The following is a 20,739-nucleotide window of genomic DNA, read 5'->3' on the forward strand; positions in this document are numbered from 1 at the left end:
AGAGCCTCAAATGGTTCAAATAGCTCTGAGCACTATGGGACTTAACTACTGTGGTCATCATCCCCTAGAACTTAGAACTACTTAAACCTAACTAACCTAAGAACATCACACACATCCATGCCCGAGGCAGGATTCGAACCTGCGACCGTAGCAGTCGCGCGGTTCCGGACTGCGCGCCTAGAACCGCTAGACCACCGCGGCCGACAGAGCCTCCACCAGCTTAAACAGTCCCCTGCTGACACGCAGGGTTCATGGATTGATGAGGTTGTCTCCATACCCGTATACGTCCATCCACTCGATACAATTTGAAACTAGACTTGTCCGACCAAGCAACGTGTTTCAAGTCATCAACAGTCCAATGTCAGAGTTGACGGGCCCAGGTGAGGCATAAATCTTTGTGTCGTGCAGTCATCAAGGGTGCATGAGTGGGTCTTCGGCTCCGAAAGTCCATATCGATGATGTTTCGTTGAATGGTCCGCACGCTGACACTTTTGATGGCCCAGCATTAAAATCTCCAGCAATTTACGGAAGGGTTGCACTTTTGTCACGTTCAACGATTTTCTTCAGTTGTAATTGGTCCCGTTCTTGCAGGATCTTTTTCCGGCCACAGTGATGTCGGAGATTTGATGTTTTACCGGATTCCTGATATTCACGGTATAATTGTGAAATAGTCGTACGGGAAAATCCCCTCTTCATCGCTGCCTCGGAGATGCTGTGTCCCATCGGTAGTGCGGCGACTATAACACGACGTTCAAACTCACTTCAATCTTGATAACCTGCCATTGAAGCAGCTTTAACCGATCTAATAACTGCGCCAGACTCCTGTTGTCTTGTATAGTCGTTGCCGGCGGCAGCGACGTATTCTGCCTGTTTACATATATCTGTATTTGAATACGCATCCCTATACTAGTTTCTTTCGGGCTTCAGTGTATTAACCAGGGAGGGACTATTCCGACAGAGCATGCGCAGCTATCTCCACATAACGTAATATCCTCTGCTGATGAGGCTGAGTGCTGTGCAAGCAATAATCAATAATTTGGAATTCAGTACGTAGAAGCATCCACATATAGGCGCTCCAGTTCCCAATGATTGCTGTTAAATATTTGCAAGAGGTAGCAAAAATCGCAGGCAAGACCCAAAGGGAAAGCCTCCCTATAAAAGCCCTGTAAATTGAGAACATTTGTAGCAAAAGTATCCTAGATTTGGTTGACGACTCAGGAGCAATGAGATAGGGTGGTCGTCTCTGCAGGACACATTTTGACATAGATCCTCGCCATCGACTTCTAAGCAAACTGTGTGCATATGGAGTATCGTCTCAGTTGTGCGACTGGAATTGTGATTTTCTATCAGAAAGGTCACAGTTCGTAGTAATTGACGGAGACGCATCGAGTAAAACAGAAGTGATATCTGGCATTCCTCAACAAAGTGTTATAGGTCCTCTGCTATTCCCAATCCATACAAATTGTTTTGGAGATAATTTGACCAGCCATCTTACATTGTTTGCAGATGGATGCTATCATTTATCGTCTAGTAAAGTCATCAGAAGATCAAAAACAATTGCAAAAAGATTTAGACGAGAAATCTGCGGATGTAAAAAGTGACAATTGACCCTAAATCATGAAATGTCTGAGGTCCTCCACATGAGTACTAAAAGGATGCCGTCAGATTTCCGTTAAACAATAAATCATAGAAATCTAAAGGCTGTCAATTGAGCTAATTACCTAGGTATAATACACTCCTGGAAATGGAAAAAAGAACACATTGACACCGGTGTGTCAGACCCACCATACTTGCTCCGGACACTGCGAGAGGGCTGTACAAGCAATGATCACACGCACGGCACAGCGGACACACCAGGAACCGCGGTGTTGGCCGTCGAATGGCGCTAGCTGCGCAGCATTTATGCACCGCCGCCGTCAGTGTCAGCCAGTTTGCCGTGGCATACGGAGCTCCATCGCAGTCTTTAACACTGGTAGCATGCCGCGACAGCGTGGACGTGAACCGTATGTGCAGTTGACGGACTTTGAGCGAGGGCGTATAGTGGGCATGCGGGAGGCCGGGTGGACGTACCGCCGAATTGCTCAACACGTGGGGCGTGAGGTCTCCACAGTACATCGATGTTGTCGCCAGTGGTCGGCGGAAGGTGCACGTGCCCGTCGACCTGGGACCGGACCGCAGCGACGCACGGATGCACGCCAAGACCGTAGGATCCTACGCAGTGCCGTAGGGGACCGCACCGCCACTTCCCAGCAAATTAGGGACACTGTTGCTCCTGGGGTATCGGCGAGGACCATTCGCAACCGTCTCCATGAAGCTGGGCTACGGTCCCGCACACCGTTAGGCCGTCTTCCGCTCACGCCCCAACATCGTGCAGCCCGCCTCCAGTGGTGTCGCGACAGGCGTGAATGGAGGGACGAATGGAGACGTGTCGTCTTCAGCGATGAGAGTCGCTTCTGCCTCGGTGCCAATGATGGTCGTATGCGTGTTTGGCGCCGTGCAGGTGAGCGCCACAATCAGGACTGCATACGACCGAGGCACACAGGGCCAACACCCGGCATCATGGTGTGGGGAGCGATCTCCTACACTGGCCGTACACCACTGGTGATCGTCGAGGGGACACTGAATAGTGCACGGTACATCCAAACCGTCATCGAACCCATCGTTCTACCATTCCTAGACCGGCAAGGGAACTTGCTGTTCCAACAGGACAATGCACGTCCGCATGTATCCCGTGCCACCCAACGTGCCCTAGAAGGTGTAAGTCAACTACCCTGGCCAGCAAGATCTCCGGATCTGTCCCCCATTGAGCATGTTTGGGACTGGATGAAGCGTCGTCTCACGCGGTCTGCACGTCCAGCACGAACGCTGGTCCAACTGAGGCGCCAGGTGGAAATGGCATGGCAAGCCGTTCCACAGGACTACATCCAGCATCTCTACGATCGTCTCCATGGGAGAATAGCAGCCTGCATTGCTGCGAAAGGTGGAAATACACTGTACTAGTGCCGACATTGTGCATGCTCTGTTGCCTGTGTCTATGTGCCTGCGGTTCTGTCAGTGTGATCATGTGATGTATCTGACCCCAGGAATGTGTCAATAAAGTTTCCCCTTCCTGGGACAATGAATTCACGGTGTTCTTATTTCAATTTCCAGGAGTGTAATTATGAAGCACTTAAACTGGAACGATCACATAGATAACGTAGTGGGTCAGGCGAGACAAAGACTACGTTTTATTGGCATTACTCTTAGAAGATGCAGCAAATACACTAAAGAGACTGTCTAGACGCCTACAAAATTGGAAATTTGTGGTAAGGACTACGGGACCAAACTGCCGAGGTCATCTGTCCTTAGGCTTAGACACTACTTGATCTAACTTAAACGCATTTCCGCTAAGGACAACATAAACAGCCATGCCCGAGGGAGGGCTCGAACCTCCGACGGGGGGAGCCGCCCGAGCCGTGACAAGACGCCTCAGACCACTCGGCTACCCCACGCGGCTACACGCCTACACCACGCTTGCCCGTCCTCATCTAGATAACCGCTTTTTGGTATAGGATGGTTGCCACATAAGATTGACGGAAGATTTCGAACAAGTTCAAACAAGAGCAGCTCGTTTCCTATTGTCGCGAAATAGGGGAGGGCAGTGTCAGGGATATGATAGGCGAGTTGGGATGGCAGTCATTAAAACAAAGGCGTTCTTCGTTGCGAAAAGATGTTTTCATTATATTTCAACCTCTAACTTTCTCGTTCGAATGCGGAAATATTTTGTTGACGCCCACTTTCATAGAAAGGAATGATCATCGAAATAAGATAATTCAGATCTCGCAAGGAAAGATTTAAATGTACGTCTTTCCCGTGCCATGTTCGAGAGTGGAACGATATAGAAATAGCATGAAGGTGGTTCCGTGAACTGCAGAGTAGTCATGCAGATGTAGATGTAGTTGCTCTGCAGTAAACTACATAGTTGTTAGAGCAACATCAATAACCGATTTTAATGAATTTTAATGTGAACTGCCTCATTCAACCACAGAACTTCTCCCACAAGTATTACTAACAGACAACTACTGAAGTTCTCAGCGAGAACTGGGGTGCGCAACCAAGAATAGACGGAATTAGTACCACCAAAGTTGATAACAAAAGTAAATGCTAGAAAAATAAAATATGATTTCAGAATGAATCCCTCCAAACACGTAGCTGAAAATTTGGTATAACTGAAGTCAAATAGGAAATCCTAGGTGGGTGACTGAATTTAAAAAAGAAATAGCATGAAGACTCATATATAGTGATGTGACAGCATATCTCATTGCAGTAGAAGAGGCAAGCTTCGAGTCAAACGATGTTAATGGGGTGTAAACAGTAGTAGCCATGAAAATATACCATAGCAACTGGTTTGGAGGAAGATAGTTAGCGAAGCAGTGTTACGAAGGCGTGCTAAAAACTAATGGCTCTGAATTTTTTATGTGAAAACTCATGAAGCTTTTTAAATAAAACAGACATTCTATATCTTTATTCTTTATGGCTACATATTTATTTCTCAACATAGTCACCCTCAGGACGAACATATTTCTCCCAACGGAGACCAGTTTGTTGATACTGTCACTGTAGAATGTTTGACTTTGTTCACGGAGCCACAATCTCACCTCTGCTTGTACTGCTTCATCGCTATCAAAGTTAAGTCCTCGAAGGTGTTCTTTGAGTTTTGGAAACAGATGAAAATCGGATGTTGCCATGTCGGCACTGTATGAAGGATGACCAGTGACAATGAACCCAAGGCCTCGGCTTGTCGCAAATGTCGTAGCTCTCGTATGTGGTCTGGCATTGTCATGCTGAAAGAGAGGGTGCTCCATGTGCGGACGAACTCTTCGATTCGTATTTTGAGTTTTCTGAGGGTCTCGCAGTACACTGAGGTAGTTACGGTACACACTTCCCAGTTACGAGTTACTATTCGGAGCCCTCTAGTGGCAGAGGGTTGCAACCTACCTCAGCGAAGCGGGAAAGTCGAGCGAGTAATATGCTTGACATGCAGTACCTCAACCGATCCCGAGTGCATAGTAAAAAAATTATAATACTTCACATTTATCTCATTATTTTAAATTCCAATCTGTATAGAAGGGACTCTTTAGCAGTCGATTAACCTCCACATGTGAATTATCGATACCATAGAATTAAACTGGCGTTACCATTCTACCTGTAGAAGCAACCGTTGCACTGTTCACTACTCGGCCCAACTCAAAGCAGCGATACAAATCTTTTCTCTGTTCAAGAACGAGAATACAAATTTTTCGTTTCTACAGAAAAATCGAGTGGTATTAGGGAGAAAGCAGCATCTGCACTACTGGCCATTACAATTGCTACACCAAGAAGATGGTGTGCTACAGACGCGAAATTTAACCGACACGAAGAAGATGTTGTGGTATGCAAATGATTAGCTTTTCAGAGCATTCACACAAGGTTGGCACCGGTGGCGACACCTACAACGTGCTGACATGAGGAAAGTTTCCAACCGATTTCTCATACACAAACAGCAGTTGACCGGCGTTGCCTGGTGAAACGTTGTTGTGATGCCACGTGTGACGAGGAGAAATGCGTACCATCACGTTTCCGACTTTGCTAAAGGTCTGACTGTAGCCTATCGCGATTGCGGTTTATCGTATAGTGACATTGCTGCTCGCGTTGATCGAGATCCAATGACTGTTAGCAGAATATGGAATCGGTGGGTTCAGAAGGGTAATACGGAACGCCGTGCTGGATCCCAACGGCCTCGTATCACTAGCAGTCGAGAAGACAGGCATCTTATCCGCATGGCTGTAACGGATCGTGCAGCCACGTCTCGATCCCTTAGTCAACAGATGGGGGCGTTTGCAAGACAACAACCATCTGCACGAACAGTTCGACGACGTTTGCAGCAGCATGGACTATCAGCTCGGAGACCATGGCTGTAGTTACCGTTGACGCTGCATCACAGACAGGAGCGCCTGCGATGGTGTACTCTACGACGAACCTGGGAGCACGAATGGCAAAACGTCATTTTTTCGGATGAATCCAGGTTCTTGTTTACAGCATCATGATGGTCGCATCCGTGTTTGGCTTTGCGGTGAACGCACATTGGAAACGTGTATTCGTCATCGTCATGCTGGCGTATCAACCGGCGTGATAGTATGAGGTGCCACTGGTTACACGTCTCGGTCGCCTCTTGTTCGCATTGACGACACTTTGAACAGTGGACGTTACATTTCAGATGTGTTACGACCCGTGGCTCTACCCTTCATTCGATCCCTGCGAAACCCTACATTGCAGCAGGATACTGCACGACCGCATGTTGCAGGACCTGTACGGGCATTTCTGGATACAGAAAATGTTCGACTGCTGCCCTGGCCAGCACATTCTCCAGATCTCTCACCAACTGAAAACGTCTGGTCAATAGTGGCCAAGCAACTGGCTCGTCACAATACGCCAGTCACTACTCTTGATGAACTGTGGTATCGTGTTGAAGCTGCATGGGCAGCTGTACCTGTGCACGCCATCCAAGCTCTGTTTGACTCAATGCCCAGGCGTATCAAGGCCGTTATTACGGCCAGAGGTGGTTGTTCTGGGTACTGATTTCTCAGGATCTATTCACCCAAATTGGGTGAAAATGTAATCACATGTCAGTTCTAGTATAATATACTTGTCGAATGAATACCCGTTTATCATCTGCTTATCTTCTTGGTGTAGCGATTTTAATGGCCCGTAGTGTATAAACTACATGAACGACAATTTTGCAGATCTTTATCGCTACACGTGTCTTTGAGTAGGTGACACATAATCCAACCAATTCCCTCGAAAGTATCGTTTCCCTAAGAGTAGCTGTCAATCATAGTATTAATTGTTGACCTTAGAGACGAAGATACAAATAATTATAGGCCTATATCATTACTGTTAATCTGTTGTAGAGTTACTGAACATCTTTTATGCTCGTGTATTATGAAGTTTTTGGAGTACGAAAATCTCCACTATAAAGATCAACATGGATTCAGCAAACAGAGATCTTGCGAAACTCAGCTCCATCTCTTCCTCCATAAGATCCACAGCGCTGCAGACATCGGCGCTCATGTTGATGCCGTGTTTCCCGACTTCGGGAAGGCATTTGACACAGTCCTGCACCGCCGTTTAGTGAAGAAATTCGAGTTTACCGAGTATCGGACCAGATTTGCTACAGGAATCAAGACTTCCTTCCAGACAGAACTCAACACGTCGCTCTTAACGGAACAAAATCTACAGATGTAAAGGTAATTCCTGGGGTAACCCACGGAAGTGCAATGGGGCCAGTATTGCTTACCGTGTATCTAAATAATAGTGAATGTGTCTGAAGCTCTTTAAGGCTCTTCGCATATGATGTGGTTATCTATAAGAAGGAGCAACGCCATAAGAAAGTAACGATTTGCAGGACTTATAGAGGATCTACGAATGATCCAGGGACTGGCAGTTGACCCTGAACGTAAATAAATGTTTTGTACGACTACACTTCTGATGACAAATTGCTGGAAACAGTAAACCATCGTAAAATATATAGAAGGAAAAGAAAGAAGAATCTTAAGGAAATGTAATTCATCCATTGAAGAAGTGGCTTACAAGGAGGTTTTTCGGCTGATTCTTCAGTATCGCTTATCAGTGTGGAATCCTTACGAGGTAGGAGAGATAGTTTTGTTACTGAAGTTTCGAAAGAGTACTTTCCGGAAAGGGTCGGACAGCATATTACTTCGTCACATATACGTCTCGCTAAATGATGACAACGAGAGAACGCAGATGTGTACCGACAGTCATTCTTCCCGCGCGCAGTTCGCGAAAGAAACCGGGAAGGAGGAGTCAGTTAGTGGTTCCAGAAGTATCCTCCGCCACATACCGTCAGATGGCTTGCGGAGTATTGATGTAGACTTAGAAGTCAAGGTTCTTTTTCTTTATTTACAGTCGAGTTCTCTGTCATTTGGTCTTATTCATGCCTTATTTCTGCTCGATTGTTATAATTATTGACAAATGGAAAGCTTAAGAAATGAGATGATAAAATAGGTTACAAGCTTTATCCTGAGATATCTACCAGTGTATTTTAATTGTTGTCATAATGCTTCTGATACATCTGAGTGATAGAGGTAGGAAACTGTTCTAACATGTCGAACTTTAGAATGATTTCGGGACGTCATATTGATAAGTACCTGTTTTTGAAGCCGTATTTAGGGTATCTAAAGCTAAGATCTATGAAAGCAGTGAACTACTTGAGTCTTCTCAATGACAAAAACTGGGGTACAAATTGAGCCAGACTGCAGGCAGCTCAAGGTTATCTGTACAGTGCATTCATATGCTGGGATTTACTATTAAAATTACTTTGACACTGACCACCTTGAGTGATTTTTGTATACGAATGGTGTATTCCTGTATTGGAAAGACGTACATTTTGAACAGTATGTGTGGATTAGAGTGGCTGCTAAAGCTTATCTGGCCAGTTGCATCTCCATCCTATGCCCAGAGGTTAACGAGTCGCCTATCAGCATCCGGTAACAGCTTCTCACGGTGAGACATATGAAGTTCAGTTGTGGACTACGTTCCCTTTCCTCCTCACAGCTGCGTCGAAATCACTACAGCGGATGTTTCGCCACTTCTCTCCAGCAGTTTAGTCATTTGTGGTTCGCCGCGCGGAGTGTCCGGGCGGTTTGAGGCGCTATGTCATGGATTGTGCGTGGCCCCTTCCGCTGGAGGTTCGAGTCCTCCCTCGGGCTTGGGTGTGTGTGTTGTTCTTAGCATAAGTTAGTTTAAGTTAGTTTAAGTAGTGTGTAAGTCTAAGGACTGATGACCTCAGCAGTTTGGCCCTTAGGAATTCACATACATTTGAACATTCATCCGTGGTTCGAACCCATTAGTCCGAGAGTACGAGGCTTTTAGAGCCATTTAGTGTAGCAAGGTTCTATACAAGGTTGGAAACAGTATTCTCCTTACAGTATCGTAAGATTTGCACTTAATAATGACGCGACAAGTTACAGTAAACTATACGTTCCACCAGGGACTTTTTAAGAAGCCTTAATAGTACACAGCCTGACAAAAAAAAGGTGAAGTACCCAGAATTGGAGGAGGAAACGAATTGAAAACATCACGGATTGGGAAGGTATGTGATGTTATTTCAGTGAATACAGTATCGCGTCAAATTTACAAAGAAATTAGCAGTACGAGCTCACGTGACACTGTGACGTTGCACCCCATTTGGCCTGTATGCATGCACAATCCGATTGGGAAGGCTGCCATAAAGGCTTGTATCCACTTCTGATGCAAGACAGTCCACAACTGTTGTAACCAGTACTCAATATCCCCGATATTAGCACTCACCGAGCAAGGTGGCGCAGTGGCTAGCACACTGGACTCGCATTCGGGAGGACGACGGTTCAATCCCGCGTCCGGCCATCCTGATTTAGGTTTTCCGTGATTTTCCTTAATCACTTCAGGCAAATGCCGGGATGGTTCCTTTGGAAGGGCACGGCTGACTTCCTTCCCCGTCCTTTCCTAATCCGATGAGACCGATGACCTCGCTGTCTGGTCTCCTTCCCCAAACAATCCAATCCAATCAGCACTCACATGCAGTTGACGTCCGAGTTGGTCTCAAACATGTTCTATTGGGAATAGATCTGAGGATATTGCAGGCCAGAGAAGTAGCTCAACATCATGCACACAGTCAATAGAGACATATGTCATTTGTAGAGGGGCAATGACCTTTTGGAAAAATATCACCACGATGCTGTCGCACGAGAGATAACACAACAGGATGCAGGATATCCGTGACGTACTGTTGTGCCGTCAGAGTTCCCTGGACCACTGCCAGCCGTGACCTGAAGTCAACACTATGGTTCCTACACAATAATGCCAGAAATAACACCGTTGTGCCCTTCCGAAACATCGAAAGAATGAGACCTCTCCCCAGAGCACCGTCATACTCGCCGACGCTGGTCATCCGGAGTAGTGCAGAACCGTGATTCATCGCTGATCACAACTCAACTGTATTCATCAGCAGTCAAGCCTCCGAGTCACGGCTACACTCGAAACGCAGTCTTTCGTGTTGTGGTGTTAACGGCAGTTTACGCACGGTACGGCAATTCTCTGGCCTGGCTGCTTTTAGTATGAGACAAATGGTCCATGATGATATGGATTGTTGCAGATAGTCCATTACTTGTTCTCGGATGGCGGACGCAGGTGTGAAAGGGCTACGATATGCCTGGTGCACAATACGGCTATCCTCTCTTAAGGTGGTCAGACGTGGTCGACTAGAGCCTTCATGACGAATATGCCTGTCTCACGTTCCCATGCAGTCCAACATCGGGACACAGTCACATCGTAGGATCCACATTTCTACCAGCCAGCTCAGTGGAGAACAGAATGAGGTCCCTTTCAAACTCTCTCAGGTGCCGATAAAGCTGTCTTACAGGGGTATGCAGCGTCTCCAAGTCCTTAACAGTTATTAATCGAATCTGATGCTGCTCGCGTCCGTTAGATACCGTACCACGAGTGGTAACAATAATAACCACTAATAAACTTAATGCACTCTGGTGGCCGTTCTCGTAATCCTTTACATACAAGCCACTGGTACGCACGCGTTCAAAATTACGTTGATATCCAGCCATGTCTTCTAAGTGCCTCACTTTTTCTGGTGTTGCGAAACAGCTCAAATCACTTAAGAAAGGCAAGTCTTCCTGTCCAGATGATATACCAATCAGGTTCATTTCAGAGTATGCTGACACAATAGCGCCTTTCTTAGCAATCATATACAACCGCTCACCTGACGAAAGGTCTGTTCCTAAAGACTGGAAAGTAGCACGGGTCACACCAACATTCAAGAAAGGAAATAGGAGTAACCCATTGAATTACAGACCCATATCACTGAGCTCAATTTGCAGTAGGATTTTGGAGCATATACTGCACTCGAACATTATGAATTACCTTGAAGAAAATTACTTATTGATACATAACCAACTCGGATTCAGAAAATATTGTTGTTGTGCAGCACAGCTAGCTCTTTATTCCCATGAAGTAATGAGTGCTGTCGACAAGGGATCTCAGATCGGTTCCATATTCCTAGATTTCCAGAAGGCTTTTGATACCGTTCCTCACAAGCGACTATTAGTCAAATTGCGTGCATATGGAGTATCGTCTCAGTTGTGTGGCTGGATTCGTGATTTCCTCTCACAGAGGTCACTGCTCGTAGTGATAGACGGTAAATCATCGAGTAGAAAAGAAGTATTATCAGGCGTTCCGTAAGGTAGTGTCATAGGCCCTCTGTTGTTCCTAAGTTACATAAATGATCTAGGTGATAATCTCAGTAGGCCCCTTAGACTGTTTGCAGATGATGCTGTAATTTACCTTCTAGGAAAACATCAGACGATCAATTCCAATTACAAAATGATCTAGAGAGAATTTGTGTATGGTGCGAAAAGTGGCAATTGGCACTAAACAAAGAAAAGTGCGAGGTCGTCCACATGGGTACTAAAATAAATCGGATAAATTTTGGGTATACGATAAATCGCACAAATCTAAGGGCTGTCAATTCGACTAAATACCTAGGAATTACAATTACGAGCAACTTAAGTTGGAAAGACCACATAGATAATATTGTGGGGAAGGCGAAAAAAAGACTGCGCTTGAAACGTCCCCTTTGAACAATTATACACGACTGTGCTTAAACTGACACACAATGTTTTTAGCGCAACGCAATCTGACTTTCAAAATTCCCTACTAAAGAATGGCCCTGACTAACATTAAACTATACCTTTCACAAGTCACTTGCCTCACAAAAATCTTCGCTGCTCAAGCTACTGCAATACAGCGAGCGCCACTACTGCCAGCTAAATAAAAGATTCAAACTATGGAAGGCACAAACTACTGATAGGGATAGTTAGCAAATAAAAGATATTAATAGAGAACAAACAATGTATTTACCTTGATATCATCATATATAAATATAGCAGTTCATGACAAATTTAAAAACTCCGCCATCTCTCTCCGCACATCCACCACTGCTGGCGGCTCACCTCCAACTGCGCAACGCTACGCGCTGTTCACAGCCAGCTGCCTAACACTACAATGGCGAGTATTACAACAATGCAAAGCAGCCACAGACTGCACACAGCACAGCCAGTGATTTTCATATTGAGCGCTACGTAACGTTGCCAATAAGAAAACATAAACAGCCTACTTACATAGAGAAAACATAAACAGCCTACTTACATAGCCCCCATGCTCCCCACAAAAAATTTTACAAATTTTTTTTGGGCAGTGGCCAATAATGATTTGATAAAATTTTTCATAATTACAATAACAAAGAAATCAAATGCACACACTTATTGATACAATGTTGGTCAAAAGCTAAAATTTTCTCACAGTCCATAAAGATAGTCCTGATCATTCATCATAACAGTAATTACAGTTTTTTTTTCACAAAGTCTCATTAGTAAAAGAAATTGCACACAGAAGTAGTGGATTTCCATGCAGTCTTGAAGAAGTAGTGTTGTCCTTCCAACGGAAAGACAGTGCTGACTCTTGACATGCATACAGGTAATGGGCCACAACAGAGCAAACCCACAGCAGAGTCATTCGAAGTTTGGAAGAATATTGGTAGGTAGGTCATCACAGAGCAGACCCACTGTAGTCCTGGTAGAGATTACGGTATTGGTGGGCCACCAGAGGTGCAGACCCACTGCAGTCCTTGTAGAAATAATGGTATTGATGGATCATCAAAGATGTAGACCCACTGTAGTCCTTGCAGAGATAACCAACAGCCATCTGTTGTGACTGTGCAGGTGCACATTCACCATCAAAGAGGCTTGCGGAGAATATAGCAAGTCCATAAACCACCACTTGTGCACTCACAAAGTTTTTGGAATTGTCCTTAGAACCAGCAATGCTGTTATCCAGTCCCTTGCTGAATTATTAACACACGTGCAAACACTAACAGTCCCTACTTCTCACATATTGTCCATATACTATGACCAACAGAAACGTGTGCAGTGAAATGTAACTTAATTGGAAGAACTGGTGTCTGTACAATTATAAATTTACAACATGAAAATACAATTACAAAGGTACAAAATACATCATTAAAGAACATAATAATACAGATAACATTTGTAGTACAGGCTTTACAAAAGAATAGAAATAAACATATACATCAGTGGAATTATGACATGAGTACATACATAAAGGATCACAATAACTTTTGAAACATCAACTTCACACATGAGCATTGAACAGAACAGAATTAATAATGTCTAACATCTTTACAAAGTAAATAATATATTATTAATGCCAATTATATTCGAGGATAACAGTATTCCTCATCATAGTGAATGTAGCTTAATATTAAAAGAAGAAAAAATTCTATGAAACTACACAGAGACAGGAAGAAAACAAATACACAAGGGTACACAAACACATAGTGGGATAACACCAATAGGAAAGGACAGGGTTCGTTTTCAGTGTAACATTTGGTACTGCAGTCCAACCCAAAACTTCATATATCTTTCCTCTTATTTCATCCTTTGTTTCCACCAAAAAAAATTCTATCTAAGCATGCTTTCTGTATTTATATGTTCACACATTTCTCACCTCAACATTTATTTCCAAGAAAATCCTACCTAAACCTGTTTTCTGTATTCTAACCATATTTCTTTCAAAAGAAATATGGCTCATTGTGCAATACTCATTTAGGCCCAAATCGTTTTCATATAACTTTCAAAGCATTCTTTCCCTATTCTCCATAGTTAGGTTCTTATATAGTCTACCCCCTCTTAAGCTAACTTAAATCTACTGAGCTCAGATACTAAACTAAGGAACGAGGCAATGCAGCAGCACATAAAACAATTAATATAAACAGCAATAAAAAAAATGGAAAATCGCAAAGCAAGCTACAGTAAATCTAAATTACCAAGCAATTCAACATTACAACTAATATGAGGCAATGCAGCAAACAAAAAATAAATCTGGCTTAGCAGAGCAACACAAATTAAAGTTCAGTAGCACTATGCCTGGCAAACAGCAGCTTATATCTAAACATGACATAGCTCAAGCAGAAAAAATAGTACACTAAAGATAACAATGCAGATAAGGGAAATGTATATTCACATCTTAATGTCTATGTAATTAAAGTGGTGCACCACAACAACTGATTGTAAAAAGAAATATTACCATGTACTTGAAAAGAAAATTATGTGTTACTGTTACTAGTTCCTTCTTATTGTTCTTTCCTTTCCAAGTGCTCCTTTTTTAAAGAATGTGGATCATAAAATAATTATTTAATTGATCTGTTGACAGAAAGTGTTCACATTAGCAAATGCATTTCATTTTATAAAAGCAATGCTGCAACACAGCTGGAAACCAGATATCAAATAAAATAAGCAATTACGCAAACCAAAGCATAAAAACATCATTCAATAGCTATGTGGCATTTCGTAAGTCAGTAGCTCTCAATTCTCGTAGAAAGACACTTGTCATTATCAGGTTTGCAGATGTAAGAATATTTCCGAGGATAATGGCCTCCCCTTTTTTTTTGTTCTACCTGTGCCGCTGAAAAGGGCTCGCAATAATGGCTTTTTCTCCAGGCGTCTGACACAGCTGGGTGCCCGCGACGCATTACGTGCAGGTGGTCACTTAACTTTCGTACGGAAATATTTACGACAGCAGTTTCTGCTACCGTGGCAGTCTCATATAAAAATATTTCACAGGTCAAGAATTAGCGTTGCAAATCTGTAGAAACAAAATCCTATAAATATAAGTGTCCAAATAAAATATTCGTCAGCATTGTGATACAGTCACGAATTTCATAACTCTTAAAGTACGTTTCTTGGTTTCCAACATCCTTTTCATAAATCAGAGTCCCTAAACACTACTCATTATTCCTTACCTCATTATACATATACATATTCGTCGACACTTCTTCAATATTTCATCGTGAGAAATACGTAGCATAATAAACATTCCTCAACAACATAATACACATTGTCGTCGTAATAATAACATCATAACACGTCAGTCAAATCTCAAAATCGTCGTAACTTCCTCCAATAATTTCTAACCCTAAAATAATTCTCTGCTCATGTCAAAAGTGTCAGCTGCCTCAAACGTACTTTAAAAATCATGATCTCATACCAAATACATCATTCAAAGCTCTCATAGTATCACAATGATTCCGAAAAAATATGAACAGTTTACAAAGTACAGACAAAATACAGTTTCATAAGTGTGAAGTTATCCAACTGTGTAATTACGTAAACATCTGTCACTGATATAGTAAAATAAATGTTTGTCTCTCTCAGTTAAATGATCAGATAGCTGTGTAATTTGTGTGTTAGAGAAATATGGCACCGATGTGTAAAGTTGTATAAGCAAATACCATATTAGCTAGGGTTCCTTGTGCCTGCCAAACACATGGTACACAAAGTAGGCGTGTACCCCCCTGAGGATTAATGTAATTATACCCTCAGGTGTTACAGATTACAGCAATGGAATGAAATGTATCACGGAAAACTTTCTTTGTAATTCAAAAATCTTTAAAAATAAATGTTTTAAGTATAAAATTGATCACTCAAATACGTGTACTGTAGCGCTAAATGTGCGTCTTGCTGTAAGATAATTCTGTGGAAGTGTCGTAGTTATCGTCCTCCGAAAGCTAAGTTCTGCTGAAGTCAATGTACTTACCTCATGATAAACAAAAGTGAAATGCTTTATGTACAGATATCTTAGTTATTACGCTTATTGCCGTGATGAAGAAAGTACTGTGCTGTAACGTATTGTTGTGCTACGGAAAAGACAATCTCATTGTTGCTGTACCACAAAAGTTACTACTAAAACATGTTTTACTTTCCAGAAGAATTCAGAAAAACTGTGCAGATATGAAACAGAAACACTGCAAAAGCAACATTGTAAATTGTCACTCATTAGTAGCGTCGTGATAAAATCGTGTAGCTGTCACATAAACTAACCACTGTGCCATCTGGTATCTCACAGAAAGTACTTTAAATCCAGAATATATTTTCAAGTAAACCAAAATGTTGCATTAAAATCTCATTAGCAGTACCAGTATATGTTTTAAGTATGTGAGCCTTATAGTCGTTCCATAATCGTGCAACTAACAAGCAAGAATGTACACACACAATAACACTGTGACGTCTGTTCACTATAACAATGCATTCTTAATTTCTGTTTAAATAAGTTCTCTTGGTTCTTGACTGGATATTTAACTTCAAACATTGTTGCATATTAACAGATTCTAAGTCTGACAAAGCATACTAGTAATGTAAAGTGAAAAGTTATATGGCAAAGACAAAGTTAAAAAGCAGATTATCTTTCAATAAACGGTTTTACATGTGAAATTGGTATAAACCTTTACTCTTCCTAGTACGCAGAGTTTCAACTTCAAGGCAATTATCATGCGGTATACGTCGGTAAAGAATACTGGAATTTTTTTCAAGGTTAGCGTCTATGTTATTTTTCTCTGAGCCAGCCGGCGCACATGGGTGCCTGCGGCGCGAGTCATTGTCTGACTCTTTGTTGGCGCGCGCCGTTATTGGGATTAGGAGACCTAGCTTCTACAAATTCACCGTGACGAGAGGGCCCTGCTCTGTTTGAATCCCGCCAGTTCTGATGCAATTCAGGTCTGTCGTTACGATCACATCGTCTGTCGTCATGTCGGTAGTTCCTGTAGTTTCTTTCTTGTCGGTTAAGAGGTGGAGAATTTCTCCCTGAATCGTAACTGCGCGCTGGACCGTTGCGTCTCAAGTTATTCTGTCTCCCGTAATAATAATTGTTTTGGTTCCCATATTGTCTGTTTCTCTTATTGTCTCTGTGATAGTCATTACCGCGGAGAGGTGATCTTTCCCTGTAATTATTACTACTCTGCCAACGGTTGTCATACGGGTGGTGTCTGTTTTGGTCACGATTTGTGTTGTGAGAATAGCCTTGCCGCGTCCAGTTATTATCGAGGAATTGTGACGGATGTGACCTGTAATTGTTGTGTTCCTGTTTCCGCTTTCCGCGATTGTCAGTGTCAATTTCCAATTCTTGTAACAGTCCCTGAAAAGCTTCAATGTCGTCTTTGCAACGTCCTGCCAAAATAATGTGTCGTAAATGTTCAGGCAACTTGATTAAGCAAATGCGGATAAGTTCTGAGGGGCTGTATGGGTTTGACAGGTACTGATTCTTGTGCAACATGTCTTCAAAATATTTCATAAGACTGGAAAATTCAGATTGTTCGAAACGTTTCATCATTATGATGCTTTGTTTTACTCGGTCTTGTGTGGCCTGAGACCAATATGCTGAGAGGAAGGCATGGTAAAACTCTCCTTCACTGTGGCAATCGTGAATGACCGACCGCATTCTTACAGCTGGTTCATTCTCTAAGTAGCCACACATAAATTCTAATCTGTGCTCTAATGACCAGTTGGGAGGAAAACAATGAGAGAATTGATGGAGCCATGCTAGTGGATGAATGTCGTTGCCAGAATTCTTAAATGTTTTGAATTTACGTGTAGTAATGAACAGCTTATAGTCAAAGTCATCATGTCGGCGAATCGCATATCGGTCATTGTTACGTCGTTTCGGCGGTTCCATTTCAAAATTCGGTGCACCTTGCCAATTTCTTTCATAACTTCCGAAGTGTCCTGTGTTATTATTTTGTGGTTGTTCCGTATTTCTATGTCCCTCTTCCCGTATTGGAACGCGAGTGTCCTCTGAAAAACGTAATTCTTGTATTACCTGTGTCAGCTGATCTTGTACTTCCCGGATTTCTCTTTGATGTTGCGTATCAATTTCATTCAGATTTTGTTTCAGTTTCCTAATTTGTTCGCTCTCTTCTGTGTCATTAAAGACTACCGGTTTTGCGTCATTCAGATTATCATCTACCTTCGTAGATAAATTATTTAGCTGATCCGAAAGTTCAACTACTTTCTCTGATAATGAACACGTTTCCTCAGTGTGTTTTTCTGAACCAAGCTTCAGAGTGTCCATTTGTGTTGAAATCGAATCTACTGTGTCCTTTAAGTTTTCCTGAGTTTTTGCAAGTTGTGTAACCGAATCCGTAGATGCAACTGAGTCAATTTTAGCCCACAAGGTCTCATGATTTTCATGAACAATGGTTTGCAGTTCTTTTATGGCTGCTTCGTGATTCTGTAATGCATTTTCATGCCGCGAAAAAATAGGTTGAAAATGCTCACAAATTTGTGTTTTTACGTCATTACACACTTTCTGACATTTCGATTCAATGTTATGTAACTCAGTGGTTAAATCTTCACGTGTTTGTTCAAGTGTAGTGTCTAACTTTTGAAGATTTTGTTCCATTGTGTCTAACTTTTTGAGATTTTGTTCCATTGTGTCTAACTTTTGAAGCTTTTGCTGTGTTTGTCTCTGATTTTGTTCCATTGTGTCTAACTTTTGAAGCTTTTGCTGTGTTTGTCCCATTTGTTGTATTAACTGTAATAACAATGCATTGGTGTCTGAAACATGTTCCTCAGTGCTTTTCGGCAGTGAATTTGCACCGGAAACATTCACATTTTGACAAGCAGAAAATGTGTCTTGACTTATTTGAGAAAACGGTGAGGATCCAAAACCTGAATCTACAGTATTTGCGAAATCGTGTCGTGTCATTTCGGCTTCCTGAGGCGAGCTATTGCCGACCGATCGATCGATAATGCTTCCCTCTTCACTAATTGTTTCACTGTCCACGCCATTGTTTGCCGCCCGCTCCATTTCCCTATGCACAATTATCAAATTACTACTCTGAACATCAGTTAATTCATTACTCTGCGGCGCTAACACACTGCTTTCGTCTTCACTGTCATTTCTCAGTTTACTTTGGAGCGTAGTATTACGTTTTTCACACGCCATAATTGTCACAATATTTCACACGATAACACAGAAAAGCACAATTTGAAGAGCAAAATAAAATAACATAGCAATGGAAATAATGTCTACTTAATTGCCAGCACAGCTGCGAAATACTTGGTGCAAATCTACATGCATGCCACAACTGTTTTACTGTACAACAATGAAAGGCTACAACTACAAAGGAAATTCTCTCTATAATTACGCGCTAGCAATGAACAGAATCTACACTAATTACACAAACTACAAGAAAAAAAATCAGAAGATTCCAGTGAGGTATCCTGGCAGGGTCGCCATATGAAACGTCCCCTTTGAACAATTATACACGACTGTGCTTAAACTGACACACAATGTTTTTAGCGCAACGCAATCTGACTTTCAAAATTCCCTACTAAAGAATGGCCCTGACTAACATTAAACTATACCTTTCACAAATCACTTGCCTCACAAAAATCTTCGCTGCTCAAGCTACTGCAATACAGCGAGCGCCACTACTGCCAGCTAAATAAAAGATTCAAACTATGGAAGGCACAAACTACTGATAGGGATAGTTAGCAAATAAAAGATATTAATAGAGAACAAACAATGTATTTACCTTGATATCATCAAATATAAATATAGCAGTTCATGACAAATTTAAAAACTCCGCCATCTCTCTCCGCACATCCACCACTGCTGGCGGCTCACCTCCAACTGCGCAACGCTACGCGCTGTTCACAGCCAGCTGCCTAACACTACAATGGCGAGTATTACAACAATGCAAAGCAGCCACAGACTGCACACAGCACAGCCAGTGATTTTCATATTGAGCGCTACGTAACGTTGCCAATAAGAAAACATAAACAGCCTACTTACATAGAGAAAACATAAACAGCCTACTTACACGCTTTGTTGGCAGAACACTCAGAAGATGCGACAAACCCATTAAACTTGTCCGTCCTCTGCTCGAATACTGCTGCGCGGTGTGGGATTGTTACGAGGTAGGATTGACGGAGGGCATAGAAAAAGTGCAAAGAAGGGGAACTTGTTTCGTGTTATCGCGCAATAGGGGTGAGAGTGTCACTGACATGATACGCGAGTTGGGGTAGCAGTCACTGAAACAAAAGCGTTTTTATTTACGGCGAGATCTATTTAAGAAATTTCAATCACCATGTTTCTATTCGGAATCCGAAAATATTTTGTTGACACCCATCTACGTACGAGAAGTGATCATCATAATGAAATAAGAGAAATCAGAGCTCTGACGGAAACATTTGGCTGTTCCTTTTTCCCACGCGCCATTCGAGAGTGGAATGGTAGAGAAGTAGTATGAAAATGGTTCGATGAACCCTCTACCAAGCACTTAAGTGTGAATTGCAGAGTAACCATGTGGATGTATATGTAGGTGTAGATGTTTCTGTCTGGCAGTGTATTTTTTATAAATTAGTATATATTCATCGTTGTGTATACTGAAGCAAGGGAATATTGTTGGCTGTGTCTCTGTGCCACTCATCTCTTCAGGCTTGGTCTTCGACATTATTTCTCAGTGCATTAAGCAGACTTAATGGTTATGCAGAACGCACAGGGGCATAGTATTCAATGGTACTCGGAAATTACTTGTCTGGTCAAAATTTATGCGTCTCTGGAAGTCAATACATTTCAGTAATCTGCACATAAATTACGCAAAACTACCCAATCTACACACACAGATGATATGTCGGACAGGGCGAGCAGCAATTTACATGATGTAAGAAAACCAATTCCATAATATTAGAATACAGCATTAGTAGGGTGTTGCTTGGCACAGTCACATTCATTAAATATATCACCGTAACGTTGCAAAGCGTTATGAAATGGAATGAGGACGTCAGTTTGTTAGTA

The sequence above is a fragment of the Schistocerca americana genome, chromosome X, assembly GCF_021461395.2.
Source record: "Schistocerca americana isolate TAMUIC-IGC-003095 chromosome X, iqSchAmer2.1, whole genome shotgun sequence".
NCBI classification, from domain to species: Eukaryota; Metazoa; Arthropoda; class Insecta; order Orthoptera; family Acrididae; genus Schistocerca; species Schistocerca americana.